Below are 21295 nucleotides of genomic sequence, written 5' to 3'. Positions count from 1 at the left end.
TGCAAGAAGACAGGAAGAGGACACATGTAGTATGGGTCATTGGTCATTCATATGTGAAACGTGCTAAGCCATTTTTCCTTTCAGGTGATAGTTACGCTATATAGATACTCATTCAAAATTATGAGGCAGAGGGCATGGTAAAGAGTACTAATAATTGTGAATAGTTTCGGATCAGATTTCGCTATTTATACTCTTCTGACAATGCATAAATGAAAAAAGTTTTTTTGAACCACTTACTAAATCAAGATACTTTCGAGGGTTAAGCCGTGAGGCTTCTTGAATATAATAAGACGACCGGCCCATATGTATTCTATGTTTGTGGGGGAGACTTTGCCTAAATTGGATAGTATAAACATAGAAAAAAGAATATGTTGTTAAAATCATAAATATGTCTTACTATGAGGGAAGACACTATACAGGTATTTAGGAGCAGCGTAGGCTACTTACACATTATTATAAAACATGATGGAAGTCAGTTATTTGTAGATTTATTCACCAAGCCTACTGCCCGTAACACCTTGTTACATTTTAATAGTTTCCACCCGACTAACCAAAAAAGTAGCATCCCCTTCGGACAGTTTCTCCGTCTTCGAAGAAACTGCACGAAACTGGAAGACTATGATTTGAGAGCTAAAGAAATGAAAGATAAATTCACTCAAAGAGGCTACCCGCACAAGCTGGTTCGGGAGGCCTATAAACTGGCAAGATTCCATGACCGGCAACACATTCTGTCAGTCTCTGATAAAACTAAAAAAGATGATCTGGTATTTGTCATGCGTCATTCAATCTTGAACGAACAGATCAGACAAATTATCTGTTCATGCTGGCATTTATTAAACGTGAATAACACCAAAGACGAACATATTCAGAAGCCTATGTTCGCATACAGAAAAAATAGGAACCTAAAAAATCTTATTGTTCAATCATGTATGCCTAATAAAACTAAGGAACCTATTCAGCGAAGTATTTCTGATATGACACCAGTGGTAGGAAACTACAAATGTGGTACGTGCATAGTATGCCCTTTGGCTATTGAAGCTAGAGAATTACAATACCATGGACAACAGATTGTCTGCAAATGCATGAGTAATTGTAAAACAAAAAATATCATCTACCTATTGATCTGTCCATGCAACAAAGGTTATGTGGGAGAGACCTCCCGATCTTTGAATGCCAGACTAACAGAGCATAGGTCTGCAATACGCACGTCCAAAATTAATTCTCCTATAGTATCACACTTCCTAGAATGTAACCACTCACCTGAAGATATAAAGTGGTTTATATTAGAGAAAATGGTTCCTAGGGAAGGAATTATAATCGACAAACTTAGAAAAAAACGTGAAGTTTTCTATGTTTTCCAGCTTGATACAGATAAAAATGGCTTAAATCAGGAAATACCTTGGGAAAACGCTATTATTTAATTTTTCCCTGCTTACCGTTAAACATCTCAGTTAATATGAACCTTTACTTGCTCAGGTAATAATGCTCTCTATGTACACTTCATTGAAGGGTGTATAGTAATGAAATGTATATGCTCTACTGCAAAGTGGATACACAGGAATATACTCTACTACCTATGTATGTATATATGATCAGTTGATAATATGGATAAATGTATGCATAACAACAGTTAAACTATTATTGGTCGTCCACTTCTTGGAACGCTCAGTGTAATTGTAACCATGTACATAGGCCAGTTTTTATTCCACCAAGCCTATTCAACATGATGTACTGCGGTTTCAACCTTCTAAATATTTCCAGCCCTCTGACCAACGAAATCGTCACATATCTGGGTGGTTGCTCACTTTATTTCATCCACCTTAGATTATATAACCATACAGTTGTTGCATTAATTATTGAATCTTCGTACGATGCAACATAATTGGCTGTATATATTTTGACAGAACACATGCTCTCGTGTTCCGAGTGGTAGTCGGCATGATGCAATATTTGGCTTATTATTTTTCATCATGTTATAGACAGATGTTCTATTTTTGATATACTATTTGTTATCGCATTAGTATGGTGAGTTAGTGTCACTGCCTTAATTAATGATTCCATCTATATGCTTATATACGCATGCGGCCGCGTCACATTTTTCGATCTCTGCGAACGCATCCTTACACGTGATTCTGAAGTTGTTCAGCTCGTGACCATACTAGCCATCGGCCTTTACCTTGCTTTACAAGCCACACCTGAGTTCCCCCCTTTTTTTAATCTATTGAGACCCGGCCATTGGCCATCACGCACTTCCTGGTAATATATAAGGCGAGTGATGTCGCGTTGTTCAGTTCGAACCGTTAACTTTCGAGCTCATTCCGAGCTTGAGACATCCGGGCGAGAGGCTGCATGCATCGTTTCCTCTACTTTAAAGGTAAATGCAAGCAAGAGCTGTCCCTTAACACGGCCTTTTTCCCCTATTTTTCTTAAAGAATCAACATCTAGAATAATAGTTCACACATGACTTCTGTTTCCTTTCAGGAGAATCCCTTCGTATTATTTAGGATCAGAAGCCGATACTTGACCCGATCCATAACAACACTTGATGTTTTGCGGTGATATAAAGCCGCACTGACTCAATTTTTATCTAGTCAGGTAAATACGAATAATTTCGTATGTTTCATCACCTACCGCCTCTATTGTCACTATGCATCACCAGGTATTAATTTGTGAATATCTTATGCTTCCATTATAGGTAACAATATCCAATAATTTTCAGTCGTTTCTTTGAGCAAATCCCAGGTGTTGACGTCCTCGCCCACTTACGACCTTTATGTGTAAGTAGCCTACGCTGCGCCTAAATACCCGTATAGTGTCTTCCCTCACAGTAAGACATATTTATGATTTTAACAACATATTCTTTTTTCTATGTTTATACTATCCAATTTAGGAGAAGTCTCCCCCATATACATTGAATATATATGGGCCGGTCGTCTTATTATATCACGAGCCTTACGGCTTAACCCTCGAAAGTATCTTGATTTAGTAAGTGGCTCAAAAAAACTTTTTTCATTTATGCATTGTCAGAAGAGTATAAATAGCGAACTCAGATCCGAAACTATTCACAATTATTAGTACTCTTTACCATGTCCTCTACCTCATAATTTTGAATGAGTATCTATATAGCGTAACTACATAGAGCCACTACAAATGGCATATATATTTTATGCATATATAGATAGAGAGATAGTTTATATCTACCTTAGTATCGAGAGATATCAGTTAAGAATGCGAAATTACGGAGAGTGATCGGAAGGTTACATGCCATTTTTAAATCAGGTCCAAAACAGACGTCTTATGTGATCGATACGTACTATATCCCAGTATCAATTTTACTAGATACATGTCGTATTATCATCATGCCTAAGCTATTTTTTCCATATCTAGACCTACATAGACTCAAACCTAACAATAGGCTTTTTTCATCCCTAGACAACATATTCCTGTATATATACATGGTCCTGCTTAATCCTTCCTGAAGTAAAGATCTAGTTGAAGCCACAGTACATCACTGTTCACCATCAGCTCCATGGTAAGAGCACTTATGCTTTCATACTAGTATTTCTCAGCTGGCCGTAAGGTCCCATATCAATTAATTTTTCACACTGGTTGTTTTAATCCCTCTATAGGCCCATAGATGTACATAATGAATTTGCCATTAGCAAAAGGACATTTTAGATAACAATGGAAATATATGTATATAAGAATGTATTTTTCTACTAAATGTGTATTAAGTTGTATATATATTTACATTTTCTTATTCACTGTGTGAAGCAATGTATTAATGTACAGAAGGTTATGTGATTAGACGACTTTTCAATTTTCTAGGTCACTTGTGGTGCAAGAAAATATATATGATATTGTTTTCAACTGAATATCTTTAATTACAATTTTGTTATGTAATATAGAGGCACTTTTACTTTATAATTGACATTGATATTATATGTTTTATAGTGTAGTGGACGGCTACCTGATGAAGGCATGCATGCGGAAACGCGCGTTGTAGACATCTGCCGCACTGCCTGAGTCAACGTTTTCGTCTATCATATGGATTTGTATATGTTTATGATTGTTGTTGAAATTAATTCTCTGTAATGATCAATTTGATTCCTAAGTGCATAATTGGATCATTGTTTTGTCAATTGAAGTATGAATCTTATACAATTTAAAAAATGAATAAATAAATGTATCAAGTTAAGTTTTTGTATATGTACATCATGTACTTATAGGGTGCTTGTTAAGTACATGTCTATATCCCAGACATAGAAAGGTATTCTCTTGTATAGAAATGGTTGATATCGGTTTCTATCCATAATCTTCCTATACTAGGTGGGGTTTTATCATCCGCTCTCTCTTTCAAAGTGAGACTATAAGATCCTGGATAAGTTAATAGCCGGCCGACTGATACCTGACACCCAAACGTTAGTGCATTGGGACCAAAATGATTTTATCCAGTGCAGGAACATTTTCTTGAACCTACATCACTTGCTCATATCCATGGATTGGACATACTCCTACTGGACTGCTCTGTGCATGGCATTCCTTGACATTGAAAAAGCTTTTGATGTGTTGCCATACTTTCTGGCGGTGCTCTGCAAATTCAGATTGCGGGAGCGGTTCCTTTCCTGGGTCAAACTACCATACAGCAACCCTACAGCTGGAGCAAAAATGGTTCAAGTAATTTCTGATTCTTTCCCTATAGAGAGGTACACCTGACAAGGCAGCCCCCTCTCACTGATCATATTCATACTTGCAATGAAATGTGCACTACGAGCTAGAGGCCCCGACTGGGGGATACGAGTAGACAGGAGATGGCTCATAATTTGTCTATATGCAGAAGATGCCCTGCTTTACCTCCATGAAAACGAGGACAATATTGGATGTGTGATCACACTCCAATGAAGATATTGGCAGGATCAACTGGATCAAGTTGTGCCCCTTTACCCTTAGTCATATCCATCGACACCCAATGAAAGACATTACAGACAACCCCACTTTCTTGGCATTTTGAGTCTACCTGGGGGGTCGGTATTTATCACTACCACTCAGAGAATGACATGATAGCAGGCAACCTGAGTTGGGTAGTGACTAGTATGAGGACCTCAACCCCATTTTGGTGTAGGTTGTCACTCTTCCCCCATGGGATGCTTTGCAATTGCCAAGACATTGGTGTTCCACTGCCCACTGTATTTCTTTTCTTCGATCCCTGCCTCAACAGGACAGAACTTTGTTAGAGAATTGCAATCTCAACTGACTGCACTAATTTGGGACATCAGTGGGTGCAGGATGGCCATTTCCAAACAAAACTCCCAACTGATGGAGCGTGGGCTCGGGCCCCAAATTATCACTCTTACTATTTAGCGGGCCAGTTGCAATGGCTAAGGCGCTGGCTACATGGTCACTGCCTTCAAGAATTGGGATCTCATCCCCCAACTCCGATTTCTATACTGGAGTAGTTGGGAGAATCAACACTGAAATCACCCTCCCAGGATGTGAATGTACAAATGTGAGTAGCACTCCTCACTTGGAAGATGACCATAAGACTGACAAAAGGATGTAACACTTATGTACCAGATCTTCCCCTTTGGGTCATACCAGTCTGTAGGGACTTTAGTGCCAAGCATGGCACCCAACCCTGGGGGGATGCAGTGCTTCATTTCTTTAGTGACAGTCTACCGGATGACTAAACAGGGAATGCTGGGCTGTCATCAAGCAGGTTTCTTTTCTACTCTGCCTTAACGTGCAAACTGTCAGTGATCTGGAACAGAACACATGACGCTCCCACATGATCACAGGTCTTGCAAACACTGTTGACACATGGCAGGGCAAGGCAGGCGGTTAGGGTCTTGTATGGTGCACTGTAGATCAGGGTGGGGCTCTGCCTCACCTCTCTGAAGGGACTTTTGGAAGGGTGATATGGCTTGTCTGGTCTCCTAGTCCTAACTTTCTATACACCATTCATGTTAGGGTTCCTTTTACCGATCTCTAATACAAATTTAAACTCAAGGTTCTCCCTAACGTTCTTGTTATGTACTTACCATCAAGAGTTATACTTTATTTTTCACAAGTATCACACGTGTTTAAATTGATTAATCATATTTTTGTTAGTAATCTCCTCATTTGTTTGTATATATATTCTTGCGGCCTTCAAAAAGTCATATCTGACTAAACACGTTTAGAGATTTTACAAGAAGATTACTATTCTACATGAAGATCTTGTTTGGATTAATTTATTGTTTGCAATTTTATGGCCAATTCAACTATTTGCTTTGCTTGTTACCCAGTGATTTTTTTTAATTGAATTGTATCTTATAATAAAACATACATTGAGCCTACACAGTATCCTTGCTTGCTTGAATATACTTTTGGTGTGCTCCAGACCATTTTCTGAGTGCTGAGAATAAGAAGGTCCAGCTGGAAGAAAGAAGAGCACTGGCTTGTGCTAAAGAAGGGCCTCGTAGACTTCTGATTCCTGCTAAAGAGAGGGATTCAAGGGCTTTTGACTCTTGATAGGAAGGAGGACTCATGGCCTGCTGAGTCTGGCTGCCACCGAGGCAATAGGGTTTATCTTTAGAGCCAGAGATGCTGGTCTCTCTACTCCTCCTAGGGGAGAGCAGGGCCGGCCTTAGGCATGTGCAAGCTGTGCGCCTGCACAGGGCCGCCAAACCCCAGGGCCTGCCACGCCAATACTGTAGTCTTGTGCTGACTCTGCCTAAGTGTGAGAAATGATGACGTCGCACGTTCATGCGTCCTCGCGCACACACCAATTATATTTTGGCTCCTCAACCAGCATCAGCGTTTTCTAAATCCTGAGCTACGGCCGGCATTGTAAGGTAAGCAAGCTTGCTGCTTGATACCCCTCTTCTTCATTTGTCCTACGCTGCGCCAGACAAGGCGCACACCCGTAGCTGAACCAGCTTTTTACCAATTCTTTTTACTGCATGATACCCTGCATGTCCTGTTTGAGGATTAGACGATGGCCTACCGCCCCCACCTTTCTCATTCATCAGGAGGCGTTCGCCCCCCTCCTTTAAATAATACCGCAACAGCATGTGCCCATTTTTGTAAACCTTTGCCGGGCGGGGAACTTTCTCTAATTCAGGAGGCCCCTTCCCTGCATACAATGACCATGTTTGACTGTGTAACCATTACCAGCATTTATGAAACGCGAGCATGCCACACGTTTGGTTTAAATCATGTAGCCCCTACCTAGCCATTTTAACCTTTGCCAGTACCACTAATAATTGTGAGTAGGCACACGTATTTTAGGCCACACTTAGCCTTTCACGTTGAGACCCCCTCTTCCGGGGCCTCCTACCTACGCTTCCTGCCCAGGGAGCCTAGAGCCACAGGACAGAGTTTCCTTGAAAGTTCTGCAAACTAGTTCTGTGAGGGGAAACCCCTAAACCGGGACCTCCTGACTTCTGCTGGACACACGGGCACCCTTAAAGTGGGCATGACACGCTGATGCTTAGGGAATACAGAAAGGGAGGATAACCTGTCGTAAGAACAGGGGGGTGCTGCTGAGGAAGACCTTAGGCCAAGGAAAAGTACCAGGAGCCCAGCTGAGGAGCAGGGTCTGGGTATTGCCAAGAAGCCCTACCAGCAGGTGGTGAAGAGGTATGATTCAGGAGAGCAGGCCCTGAGGTCTCTCTCATCGGAAGGAGAGAAGTTCTAAAAATCAAGAGGCATATTAGCAAGAACCTCGTTAAATTTATCGCTGTTTTAGCGGCAGGAAACTGCCACTAAAACGGTGAAAACAGCAATAATGGCCTTGCTAATATGCGTTATAGAATTCCAATAGAAGCCCAGGTTAGATGTCCTGCACATCTAACCTGAACTTCTATTAGAATTCTATAACCCATGTTAGCAAGGCCATTATCACCGTTTTACCAGCAGTTTCCTGCCGATAAAACGGCGATAATTTTAACAAGGTTCTTGCTAATATGCCCCCAATTCCTGTAAAATTACACTATTTTAGAGGCCGGGAGGCCTGCAGTCAACCCTTCTTTTGGGTGGAGTACACATCCAGGAGCAACATGGCACAAACCTATTGACAAATAGCTGTGCTGGAGACACCTGCAGCTGATTAAGGTGCTAGTTTCCAGCATTTTACAGGCTGCCAGATTGAAGAGAATCCTACAACGTAGCACAATCTCTGTTTGATACCCAAGGGAAGATCAGAGTCAGGTGGCTGTCCCCTAGACACCAACCTGGCTGGGGCACATGTGGAGTCTCACTGGAGAAGGTTTTTATACTCCCCGGGAAGGGTCAGTGACTTGGGAGAAGCAATCGTAACTGGTGTAATGCAATATATTGCCAGATTTACCCTGGGGAAGAGGAGAGTTCCGCCCCCCACCCCAACCCAACTGACCAGCCACATCATGCTCCAATCTCCACAAATGAGTAGGACAGTGAGAACAACTGTCACCTCCTGCAGGAACTAGAAAACACACGAGCAGGAGAAAAGAAAAAAGTCAGTTTCCCATTGGCACTAGGAAGTGAGTGTGCCTGCCAGGTGACAAAGTCTTTGGCTCCCACATGGATCATCGTTTAGAGCACGGGGTTCCCCATGAGCGACAGGGGCACTCACATAAGAAACTCACCCAAGAATGACACACTTTGAAAAAAAGAGTAAATATTTAGTTACATGGCTGGTTTTCAAAAGAGCGAGCCCTCTAGGAAAGGCATGCCCCATAAGGCACCAGGGCTGTCTGTTTAAAAATGTGCATATAAGTTGGTGGTGTCCCAGGAAGATAGAACACAACCTGAGGAGTGATTTGGTGGTCAGGCCACCCAGAAGCAGCAGTGGACCCCAACAACCTTTCTGTTCCCCCCTTGCCCAGTTGGAACCATCCTAAGACTCCCAAACGTGGATCTCTATGACCCATGCCAGTGATTCTCCAAACGCTTCTGGAGGTGGTACCTTTAGTGTTATGGCTTTGTGGTACAGATACCTTTGTTTCTATATCCAGTCACTGATTTGCAGCATGTCTAAAACAAGAGTAGAGAATTTGAATTGAAAAAGCTTTATTCGAGTTATAGACTCATAAAAGCACATACATTTTAAAATACATACATTTTAAAATACATTGCAGTTAAAATTCATTTCATACATAAAAATACATTTTGAGAAGTTGTGCAAGCTTTAACAAGAAGAATGATTAAAATTACTATAAAATTTCAATTCATATTGGGAGATAAAGCCCTCCGCCTAATGGACCATGCCTACCCCAAGTACTTTGCTGTTCCCAGCACAACGGGCATGTCAGTGGAGGTACAAATAATTCTCAACCCCTCAACACCACTAGATACCCCAAGGTTTCTACAGACTGGAGCCAACCATACTCTCCTTGGGTTTGCATAGGCCTCACACAAAAATAAGAAGTGGGCTATGCTTTCATTAGGAGCACCACACACCGGGCAGCATGAGGTGTTCGAACTCCTCCACCTACCCGTCAATGACCTCAGGGGGAGAGAACCTGACCTTAGCTGGAAAAATAACTACCTGTCTATCGGGACAGTAATACTGTCCCAATACTGTTCTAATACAGGTCTCGTTTTAATTTCCAGAAATCTACCCCCCATTGTTTCGGATTGTGTACACCTCCAGAGCCTTTCTTCTACGTGATCCCAATAGATGGCCTTGATGGTATTTTTACTTGGGAATACTTCCCCGGAGGGATTTTCCCAAAGGTTAGGGAGACCAAGCTCACCAAGAACAACCCTGAGTGTCTTCAACCATGATATTTTGTGAAAAGTGTCTGATTTGATTAAGGCTAAAAACCCATCAGCATAGTGTCGGATCTCTGGGGTTGTCCAAAGCCGTCTCCAATAAAGTATAGGCCTTAATCGAGCACGGTCACTAACCGATCTCCTCCCTAGATCAAGGCCAAGTGGGATTAATGGCGCACTCTGGGGGCGACCCGTAATTCCCCTCAGAAACCTATTCTCTGATATTTGTAGAGTAGGGAGCCTCTCAAAACCCCATACTTCTGCCCCATACAGGGCTGCCCCTAAAGCTTTGGATTCATAAACCATGAGGACCGGTTTTATAGGGCTAGTTTTTGATTTAGCTTGCTCTACCCGAAGCGCCCCTACAATCTGCTGGTGTCTCAGTACCGCCTTTTCTATATGGCGGGACCAACCTGGCTTGCTCGATATCTCTACCCCAAGATAGGTAAAAACATTTACTACCTTGAGCTCGATGTTATTCAGAGATACCCTTGGTTGGGGTCGGCGCCTTTGGGAGAAAACCATCAGCTTAGTTTTGCCAGCATTAACTTCAAGGCCATGCTCTCTACAAAAAGTGTCAAATATATTTAGGGCACGCTGCAGTCCAGCTGGGGTTTTGGACACAATTAGGGTGTCGTCAGCGAACATCAGGATCGGGACCCTGATGCCCGCTAGCGAAGGTGCATCCACACTTGCGTCCAACATCCTATCCACAATACCATTAATGAATAGGGAGAAGAGCAGGGGTGCCATTGCACATCCTCCCCCATTGGACTTTGGCAAAGTTACACTCATGGAGTCGCATTATCAGGGTGAGCAACTCGGGTGGGACCCCTATCCCTTTCAAAACTGCCCAGAGCTTGCTTCTTGGGACCAGGTCGAAGGCAGCCCTCAAGTCTACAAAAGCGACATATAGGCTGCCCTCGCCAAGGAGTACCGTCCCCCACCGCAACATGGTAAATCGAAATATTTGATCTACCGTGCTGGTCGCCCGTCTAAAGCCTGCCTGGTAGGGGGAAAGAGCATTGTTCTCTTCTACCCAGTCCATAAGTTTATTAACCACCATCTTCCCCACCACTTTTTGGACAGTGGCAACCAAACTTATCGGCCTGTAATTGGCCGGGAGTGACCGATCACCTTTCTTATAGATGGGTATGATTATTGCCCCCTTCCATATTTCTGGGATTACAGCCCCTTTAGCTAAGGCGTTTCCCAGTAGGGTCACATACCTAGCCCACCGTACCTTATCATTCTTAAATATATCAGAGGGTATCCCATCTAAACCCGGTGCCTTTCCCCCTTGTAAAGATGAGATTACCAATTCTACTTCTTTGTTTGAAAACAGGTTTTCCTTGCAAAATACAACTGGAATTGGTTCTATGACCACAATCTCCCTGTTCTCTGCGTACTGGGGTTTGAAATACTCAACCCATGATGCCTCATCGACATTGTTATCTGGGTTGTTAGGGGTGCCACCTCGGCCCCACTTCACGATTTTCCAGAAAAGTCTGGAATCCCTTGCCCCGGAGGCTTCCAGCAACTCATCCCAATATTCTTCATCCCACTTTTTCTTGGCCTGGCGAATACTAACATTGTAGTGTTTCCTGGCTGCACTAATCAAAACCTTGTCCCTACTTCTGATTGCCCTACCCAGTTCCAATCTAGCTAACCTGCACTGCTTATTAAACCACCTAGCCATTTTAAGTGGGGCTTTTCTATTTGCATTAGTCAATCTCATAAAATGTGGTTTTAAAAGGGAAAAGAACTTATCGTGTATGGCTGTCGTTGAAGCGGACCCAGGTATTACGGGATTTGCTATCTCCATGGCGGCAATTGCAGTGTCTACCTCGGAACTTATGTAGTCCATGGACGCTACATTTGCCAGCACATTTGGCCATTTGACTCTACGCATATCATTGGCCATAACAGGTACTACTACACTACGCGACTCTAGATTGTCCGGCGTGGCCGTCCACCAAGTGTGGGTGACACAAAGGGGATTATGATCGCTTTCTAATCTACCCTTTATTTCCATATCGCCTATCCCATACCATAAATTAAGGCTACAAATGACATAGTCTATTCTACTTTTACTATGACCATTGTCAAATGTACAGTTGCCTCCCTGGTCGCTCTTTGTCCTTCCATTAAGGGCCCTCAACACATATTCCAAACATAGTGCATTTAATAGCAATATGTCTTTTGTCCACCGTTTGACTGGTGCAAGATTTAGGTTCGGGACACCCCATTGGACGTCTTCCTCTTGCCCTATCGGATTTTCCGTATTTTCCAACGGTTTGAAGGTCCTATTGAGATCGCCAGCCACAACCACTCTATTTCCCAGGGACTGTGATTCAAGGAAGGTGGATAGAGCCTCTAGGGTGGGGGAATTCCCAGCATTAGTACCCCTAGCATAAATGCTATATATGTCTATCACACCCCCCTTATCTGATGACATTCTTATCAATTGTATATCCTTGCAACCCAGGTCAAGCACTTTTATTTTAACTTGTAAACTTTGCTTGATCCAAACTGTTAAACCTCCCATGGGTCTACCCCTAGGGCCTCTACTCGCTGGAATACAAAACTTTAAATAGCCTGGGAGGAAGATCGGGTCGCAAGCCCATGTCTCCTGAAATAGACACATTTAAAACCCGTTGACAAAGTCTATTCAATTTTGTGACAGTAGTCTAGTACCTAGCCCCGCGATATTCCACGAAAAAAGCCTCCCTGGGCTAGTGCCATTACAAGTCCCCGCATCGAAGACTGACATAGACGGGAGGTTGGCCAGACTCTCACAATTACCTTCCTCGTCTACAACAATATCCACACAGTTAACATCAGTTCCCTGGATAACAGCAGTATTTAATATGGACCTTATTTCACCCCCCAAACTTTCCATGCACACCCTACTGTCCCCCCTCCAATTCTCATTCTTCCCGTTAATAATCACTTCATTTGGACTTGCTATTACATCCATAATTGATGCCATAAATTTCTCGGGTATATCCTCCCTAGCCATGTTGCCCCCAATTTCAAAGAAATCACCCGATTTTCGTCAACATCCCCACCTCACATTTTTCATCCCATCATGAGAGTTATAAACTTGATCATAACAAAAATTTGGTTGTGGAAAAGGAACGTTAAAAGGGATGGTCTCTGCCTGTGGAGGGAAGCTGAATCTCCCCAGCTCGTTATTCCCACCAAGATGAGCGCCAACTGGTCTTGGATAGAAAAAAGTGAGATCCACAATACCAATCCCACCACTGCTAGTGCTCCAGCCTGGCCTCGTGATCAATCCTACCACCCTTGGGTCTTGAAAGTTGATTATAATACATTCACCCCCCAGATTTTTCGGGGTACATCCTATCCAGTTAACCCTTCTTACCCCGATAATCAAACCATCCACTTCCCCGGGCAGTGGTCTATTAACCCTTAACCAGTGCATAACCTTATTTTTTAAAATCTGGAAGGTTTCTCTTTGCCCTACCAATAGAGGTGGAACATTGGTAAGAATAGCCACATAGGGATAAGAATCCGGGGTAACATTTATTGGGGGTATCCTAGCTGGTGGTTTTGTCGCACAGGGTGTTGGTCGGCTTTGTTCTGGAACAACAGGGCGTGGAAGGGGAGCATTCTTTGATGCCAAGGAACTCTTATTTTTCCCGGAAATATCGTTACCACCACTTACAGAACCACCCCTGTTTTGAACTTGTGGAACATGGGACTTATTTGTTCCAACACTGTTTTTGCAGGAATTTCTATCATTACTAACCAAAGGACCCTGGCACGCTATCAGGGTACTTGGTAGGGGTTGGATAACATTACTAACAGGGGTGACATTTTTTGGGCATTCCTTGCTACCTTTAGCCACCGTACTATGGGGCTTGGTTTTCCCGCAATTGCTTTTGCTTAGGATAGTTGGCGATTCGGTAGTAGTCTTGCTACTTTGTCCCTTTCCCCATTGGCCAGTTGCAATACTAGCAACGGGAGGATGTAATTCGACCGAGGGGGCACCTCCATCTCTCTCAGCTAATTGCTGGTGGTTCCTGTTCTCGCCCGTCTTAAGACAGGACTTGATTAAAGATTTAGTTGAAAAGAAATTATCTAGACTAGCCTTCTCTAGGTGGTCTAGCTGGTGAGCTAGCGTTTTTTTTTTTTTTAAACCTTTATTAATGAAATGCACGTTACACAGCGTCTGCCTACACCCCTCAGGGCCGGCCGCTATGACACATATCGAAAGAAGAAAGCAGGACAGTACACTTATGAAATGATCACTGAGCACACACTATAATGTGGTGCATAAAACAATACGTAAAGGATATCAAAGGTTTAATTTTATAGTTTTGTCGAGATAAAACAACAAACACAAACACATGGCATTATACTGGCAAGGGTCATAATAGGGGGGGGGGGAAAGGGAAGGAGTACATATATGAAGGAACAAATCTGACGAGGGGGGGTGACCATGGAGGAAGTAAGGATAGAGGTAATATATGAAACAAAAACGAACGCCAATCATGGGGAGGAGGGGATAGGAACGTCATAATCGAGTGGAGGGGAACAAATATCACCACGGTACGAATTCCACTGTGCCCAAACCCTGGACCATTTTCTGGGGCGACCCCGAGCCTCGTATACCGTCTTTTCTCGAAACATGCACCAGTCCATGTTGTCCTTCCAGGCACTGAGCCGTGGCGGCCTTGCGGAGCCCCAGAGCTGAGCTATGTCTCTATTGGCAACCATGTTGCCCAGAGCGACCCAGAACGTCTGAGCAGCAGTGCAGTCCGTAGGCTCCCACACGTTGAGCAAGCAGCGCCGTGCCTCAGGAAGGAGGGGGACTCCAGTGACACGTCCCATCACGTCATGCACCCTGGACCAGAAGGCCGAGACAACCGGGCATTCCCATAGGACATGAAGAAAAGTACCATCCATACCACACCCACGCCTACACCGTCCATCCGTCGCAAGCCCCATTCGCACCAGTCGCATACCAGTTACGTACACACGGTGGAGGATCTTTAGTTGAACAAAACGAAGTCGGGCCGGAATAGCTACTTCCTTAGGGGAAGAAACAGCCGACTGCCAATCCTCATGGTCCAATTCAAGCCCGTCCGCCGTCCGGGAAGCACGAAGTTTCCCCAGCTGGTCAGCCCTGTTATTAATGAGCTTCTTATATAATAAGGAAATCATACTATCGGGGACGTGGCCGTCTAGGATACTATCCTCCAATGGGGAGGATTGTGGAATATCAGTCCCAGGGGGAAAGGCTGAGGACAAGGCATGCCGAACCTGCATATACCGAAAATACTCCCTATCATCGAGTTGATATTCCAGTTTTAGGGCTTCAAAGGACTTCACAGTGCCCCTGGCCCAAAGATCCTCCACCTTACTGATCCCAATCATGTCCCACCTGTCAAACCCTTTCGTCTGCCAAAGGTTGCCCAATCGATCAGAGTCGTACAGTGATGTCATACGCGTCAGCCTACCACTCCAGCCCGTAGCTACAGTCGCATCCCTCCAGGCCCGCACCGCACACTTCGTAGGACCTGTAAGGAGACGGATTGGTGACTTCGAGTACAAAGCCCTATTGAAGTTGCCACCGGGCAGTAAAAATGTGTCCAGGGCAAAGGCAGGAGCGGGTTCCGATGAATACGTTACGTGGTTGATGGCGCTCAGGTGGGAGGCCCAGTAGTATCGTTTGATATCTGGCAAAGCAATACCGCCGTCGTACCAGGGAAGGGTGAGCTTAGACAGTGCGATACGGGAACGTCCGTCCCAGATCAATTGCCGCTGTAGACTTTCGATCTCGCGGAAGTAGCGAGCGGGGACCGGGTCGAAGAAATTCTGCAACGCATAAAGAAATCGAGGGAGCGACATCATTTTGAAGAGCGCCGCTCAGCCCAGCGGGGACAAGGGCAATTCACGCCATCGCCTCACATCCTGCTTAAGGCGACGGAGCGGAGCATAAAGATTCCGTTCATAACGCACCGCAGAAACCGTGGAGACATAGATCCCCAAATACTTGAAACCGTCATCCGACACCATAATTGGAAACCTACGGGGCAGCGGCGGCAAAACCCCCGCTATGACATAAACACAGGATTTGGTCCAATTGATGACCAATCCGGAATTCTTACCAAAGGATGTAAGAACGTCGAAGAGCACGTTCAAGAACTTTTGGGGGGAAGTAAAATAAAGGAGGATGTCGTCGGCATACAGTGAGACGCGATCTTCCAGATCCCACCGGATCCCTTTAATCGAGGGTTCCCACCGGAGCCACGCCGCAAGGGGTTCAAGCGCCAGCGCAAACAGAAGCGGGGAAAGCGGACATCCCTGACGGGTGCCGCGTCCCAATGGGAAGGGGTCGGAGCTTCTACCATTCACCACGACCTGGGCCAGCGGTTGTTCATAAAGAAGCCTCACCCATGCTATAAAGTTAGGGCCAAAGCCGAACTTGGAGAGGGATGCCCAAAGATAAGGCCATTCAATGGTGTCGAAAGCCATCGTAGCGTCCAGAGAGGCCACCACAGCAGGCTCCGCGAGAGTTGCAGCCCTCGCGAGAACACCATGAAGCCTACGCAGATTAAGGGCCGTGTTCCTATGTGGTATGAAGCCGGATTGATCCGGATGAATTAGGTCACAGATCACCGTCAACAACCGATTGGCCAGGACCTTGGCAAGGATTTTAGGTTCTGCGTTCAGCAGGGAAATGGGGCGGTAGGAGGTACAGCGATCACGAGGCTTGCCATCCTTATAGATGACCACTATAGTGGCTAGGCGCTGTTCAAGCGGAAGGACTCCGGCCTCGAACGCGTCAAGGAACATGGTCCGCAAATGGGCGGCCATCTTGTCTGGTCGAAGTTTGTAAAGCTCGATAGGCAGACCATTGGGCCCCATCGCCTTACCCGAGCGCAGGGATCTGATAGCGAGAGCAATCTCATCCACCGTAAAGGGAGCCTCTAGAGCCAGACCCTCCTCCTCCGAGACACAAGGAAGAGCTATATCACGCAACAGTAAACGGGAATCAGCCTCATCACGATCACTCACCGGGGTGTAAACCGTCCGGAAATGATCAACAAAACAGTCAACAATCTCACCGGGGTCAAACACACATTCACCAGACTCACGGACAATGACGGGTACAACACGATTCGCTCTTTCAGCCTTATCCAGCCACGCAAGGAGTTTGCTAGCCTTGTCACCCACATCATACAGACGTCCCAACTGATTCGCTTGCATCAACTTAGCAGCATCGGTCACACAAGCCTTATAATCCGCCTGTTTCAACTCCAGAGTATGTAAAAGCGCAGGCGTATCATCCCCACCCAGCTGACTTTCAAGTGCTGTAATTTCAGTCTCAAGGGCCAGCACGGCCTCCCTCTTAGCTCTCCGTTCAGCAACAATAAGAGACAGTGCGGATCCCCGAATGACCGTTTTAAAGGCCTCCCAGAGAACAGTAGGGGAGGTCACCGAACCCACATTTTCATCGAAATAACAATCAATAGCCTTCACCAAATCGGAGCGGAGCCGGGGGTTCTGAAAGTGCCAGGGGGAAACAGGGGGAACTCTGTTACCAGAAAGACCACCCACAGAGACCTCAATCAGCAGGGGGGAATGGTCCGAGATACCCCGGGGGAGATGACGAACTTCCCGTACCAAGGATAGGGTAGAAGCCAGCATAAAGAAGTAGTCTATCCGAGAGAGGCTGCCATGCGCGCCAGAGTGGAAGGTATACTGCGTCTGGGAGGGGTGTAGCGAACGCCAAACATCCACCAGACCAAAAGTTTCAGCCATATCAGTGAGCCACATCTGGGACTGCGGCAAAACTCTAGGGGGCAAGCGATCATATTCGCCAGACATCACAGAGTTAAAATCCCCACCTATGATCAGCAAACCATCGGGGAGACCAAGAAGAGTCTTGCCAAGATCGGCATACGTGGTCGCCTGGAGCCCCGGGGGGATATAAACAGCTACTAACACAATTGGCTTCCCTTCCCATCTCCCCGAGACAGCAGCATATCGTCCCCGATCATCTAGGATAACATCATCAATCTCAAGGGCCAGGGAGGATTTAACCATTATACCCACTCCCCGGGAGCCGGATGTGAAACCAGCGTGGGCGGCCAATCGGTAGCCCCGACGGTCAAGAGCTTTACAGGCATTAACAATCAAGCGGGTTTCTTGAAGGAACACAACATCAGGGGCATGACGCCTTATAAATTGTAACACAATGCCACGTTTAATCCTGTCACCCAAACCATTGACGTTCCAAGAAAGAACCTTCATCTCACCCCCCCCCCATCCCAGGAAGAACGACCCAACCCAGCCCTCTCCCGTGACCACAGATCCAGAATGCTTGCAATCAGTAATATACCATGAAAAGAGAGAAACAACAAGAAACACACAACGCAACCAAGTCCCCACCAACCACCCCCCAACCAGAAACCCGTTACAACGCCCCCCACCCTGCACCCCTGCTGACTAAAGAGCCACCCAAAACTGCAGTGTGCCTGTCGCCCCATCTGATCTACACAAAGAAACCCCCGAGGAGGAAGGGAGAAACCACCCGTACCCGCACCACCACGGGCACAATCATAAAGCACACAATATAAGTTACTCTGCAAAGTTCACAGTTCCGAGCCGGACCACAGGGGCCCAAAGTTAAACCTGGGCCGTCGCACCACCTTCCGCGCCTCCGGGACCTCCGCTTTCGGTGTCTTCTTTTGGCAACGAGTCCAACCAGTCACTAGCACGATCAGGCTGATCGAAGAAATAGGCACGTTCCCTGCATTCAATCCGCAGGCGAGCAGGAAACAGCATTGCGTATTTCAGTCCCAAATCCCTCAGGCGGCGCTTTACTCCAAGGAAACCAGAACGTTGCCGTTGCACTTGGGGAGGGAAATCCGGATATATCGAGACAGAGTTATTATCGTACTTCAACGGGCCGTGTTTACAAGCGGCCTGAAGGATGGCGTCTCTGTCCCGAAAGTGAAACAGTCTAGCAATGATAGGCCTCGGGGGGGCCCCCGGCTTCACCTGACCGCCTGGGAAGCGATAGGCACGCTCGACCGCAAAAAACTTGCTGAGGCCTGCGGGAGCGAGTTTAGCGACAATGAGTTCCTCGACCAGTAGATCGATCGAGGCAGCACCATTATCTTCCGGCACTCCGACCAAGCGTATGTTGTTCCGCCGTGCCCTGTTATCGTAGTCCTCCATGCGTTTGAGCAAAAGGTCATGCGAGGAACGCAAATTCCCTATCTCAGACTGTGCCTCCGCCATATCCGTCACCAAACTCGATGCCTTTAAGTCCAATGCCTTGACCCTCTCGTTCGTCTTGGCCAGATCGGCGCGAATAAGAGTAACATCCACCGCCACCGTGTCTATCTTGGACACGATGGCCTCGTATTGTTGACTCATATCGGCCTTGAGGCCTGCGATGGCGGCCAACAGGTCCTGAAGAGACACTTCTGAGGAAGACATGTCTGTCTTCGGGTCATCCAAGCCACGACTGGCGACGCCAGGGGAACCCCTCGGTTGGGTATAGCGCTCGATCATGTTGGACTGGATCGATCCCCCGCGAGTATTGGTCTTCCTGCGCTTCTCCGCATCGGGTTTCGTCGCCATGATGTATCCAGCACCGGCCAGGGACACCCAGGTGCCGTTGAATGGTGACGGGTCTCGAACCCAAAATGTCCAGTTTCGCAAGAAATTGCCACGAGCCACCTAGCCGGCACCGAGAGAGAAAGCGTTCTCAGTGAGTGCAGCAGACCAGGATGAAGTAGCAGGTCCTGAAGAGTCAGAAACGAGAGAGCTGGAAACCAAAAGTGAAAGTGGCACACCACCGATGGAGCAGATGTCAGGCAGCCGTTGTTGTTGCATTACAGCTTGGCCATAGTAGGCAGCAGAGACCCCGGTCTCGTCAGGGGTTAGGCCAGAAAGTTGGAGACGATGTAAAATTGGTCCCCGAGGTCCGATCTCGGCCAAAAAAGGATCGACGGTGTCAGTGAGAGTAGCACTTCAAAAGCCCGTCGAAGTGACCAGGATAACTGCAGGATAAATCAAGAAGGGCGGCGCGGGTCTCAGGAGCTCTCTGATCACGCGACCATCTTGGATGCCCGCGTAGCTCCTCCCCAGCTAGCTTTTTAAGTCTGTCTTCAAAGGGGTTCAGAAGGGACCGTATTAATTTTTCTAACTCCAAGAAGAGTTGCGGCTTAGATGGTGGTGTCCCAGGGGATGCTATAACTATGGGATCAGAGCCTGATGGAACAGCTTCTCCCTCGCCCATTGGTGGCCCAGTAAGGTTATTACTAGTAGTATCACGAGGTTGTGTACATGTCCCTAATTTCCTGTATTTTTTTGGAGGTTTTGGAGCATGACATTTCTTTGTAACTACACTCCTTTTCCTTTTGGAACAGGGTTTGGGTTTTGCAACATGTATTAAAACACTGGGCTGAGTTGTAGGCTGTTGCCCAGTGAATGGGTTAGTAAGAACGCTAGGAGGGGTTGCAGGCAAAGTAGAGGTTACTATTTCCAAAGGAAAATGTAGCCAATGGCTCAATTGTTGGGGGAGAAAGGTGTGGGACTTCCTGTGCAACAGGCAGCGTGATGGATGATAAAGGCGTGACCAATGATGGAAAACTTTGGCTTGGACGTTTATCAACAGGGGTTTTTAAAAGCTCAATGGACAACCTGCGTCCCGCAAGTCTTTCTGCCAGGGCAATTTACCTATCAATATCCTGAGGCAGCCGTTTAAAATAGGTATCTAGGGGGCCCATGATAGCAGCCCCTGAATCATTCAAAGAGGGCAGCAAGGTAGGAGTGTTTGTAGAACAAGCCATATTAGCGACCCTTTTACAACCTCAATAAATTAAAAGCAGGTTAGGTCACTAACACTACCACAAATAACAAAAATAAAATACCAGTTCAGTACATGTCAGTGGGGTGGCCCAGCCCGGCCTCCTTCGGCCCCTGACGGCCAAAGACGGTCCCGCCCTTGTCCCGGGCTTCTCCCGCAAAGCGGAAGTAGTGGTCACCTTTATACTCGAATGCAACTAGCTAATAGGGTGAAGGGCAGGGGGGTGTGGCCAGCGGGGAGAGCAGCCCAGGTGTGTTGAATGGGCGCGCAGGGGCTCCTGGACACTGGAGTCCCTGCCTATGCGCTCGCAGCCCCGCCGACGCTCTCACCTGCCCGCACCTCCTCACTCCCACACCAAACCAGCCGCTGGCAGACAAAGCGCTGCGGGACCCGCGAAGCGGGTCCGGCGAGGTTTTACTTGCTTTTCGCCGTGGCGTCCTCTGGTGCAGTGATTCCGCTTAGGTAAGGGCTGTGATCCGGGGTCAGTTCTGTTTGAAAAAGAGTTCCAAGGAATAGATGCAGGAAGCTACTTTTCAATCCGTTAAGCGGGGGCGTGGCCAGCGGGGAGAGCAGCCCAGGTGTGTTGAATGGGTGCGCAGGGGCTCCTGGACACTGGAGTCCCTGCCTATGCGCTCGCAGCCCCGCCGACGCTCTCACCTGCCCGCACCTCCTCACTCCCACACCAAACCAGCCGCTGGCAGA

The sequence above is a fragment of the Lissotriton vulgaris genome, chromosome 5 (assembly GCF_964263255.1).
Source record: "Lissotriton vulgaris chromosome 5, aLisVul1.2, whole genome shotgun sequence".
Taxonomy (NCBI): domain Eukaryota; kingdom Metazoa; phylum Chordata; class Amphibia; order Caudata; family Salamandridae; genus Lissotriton; species Lissotriton vulgaris.
This window is presented reverse-complemented; position numbering follows the sequence as displayed.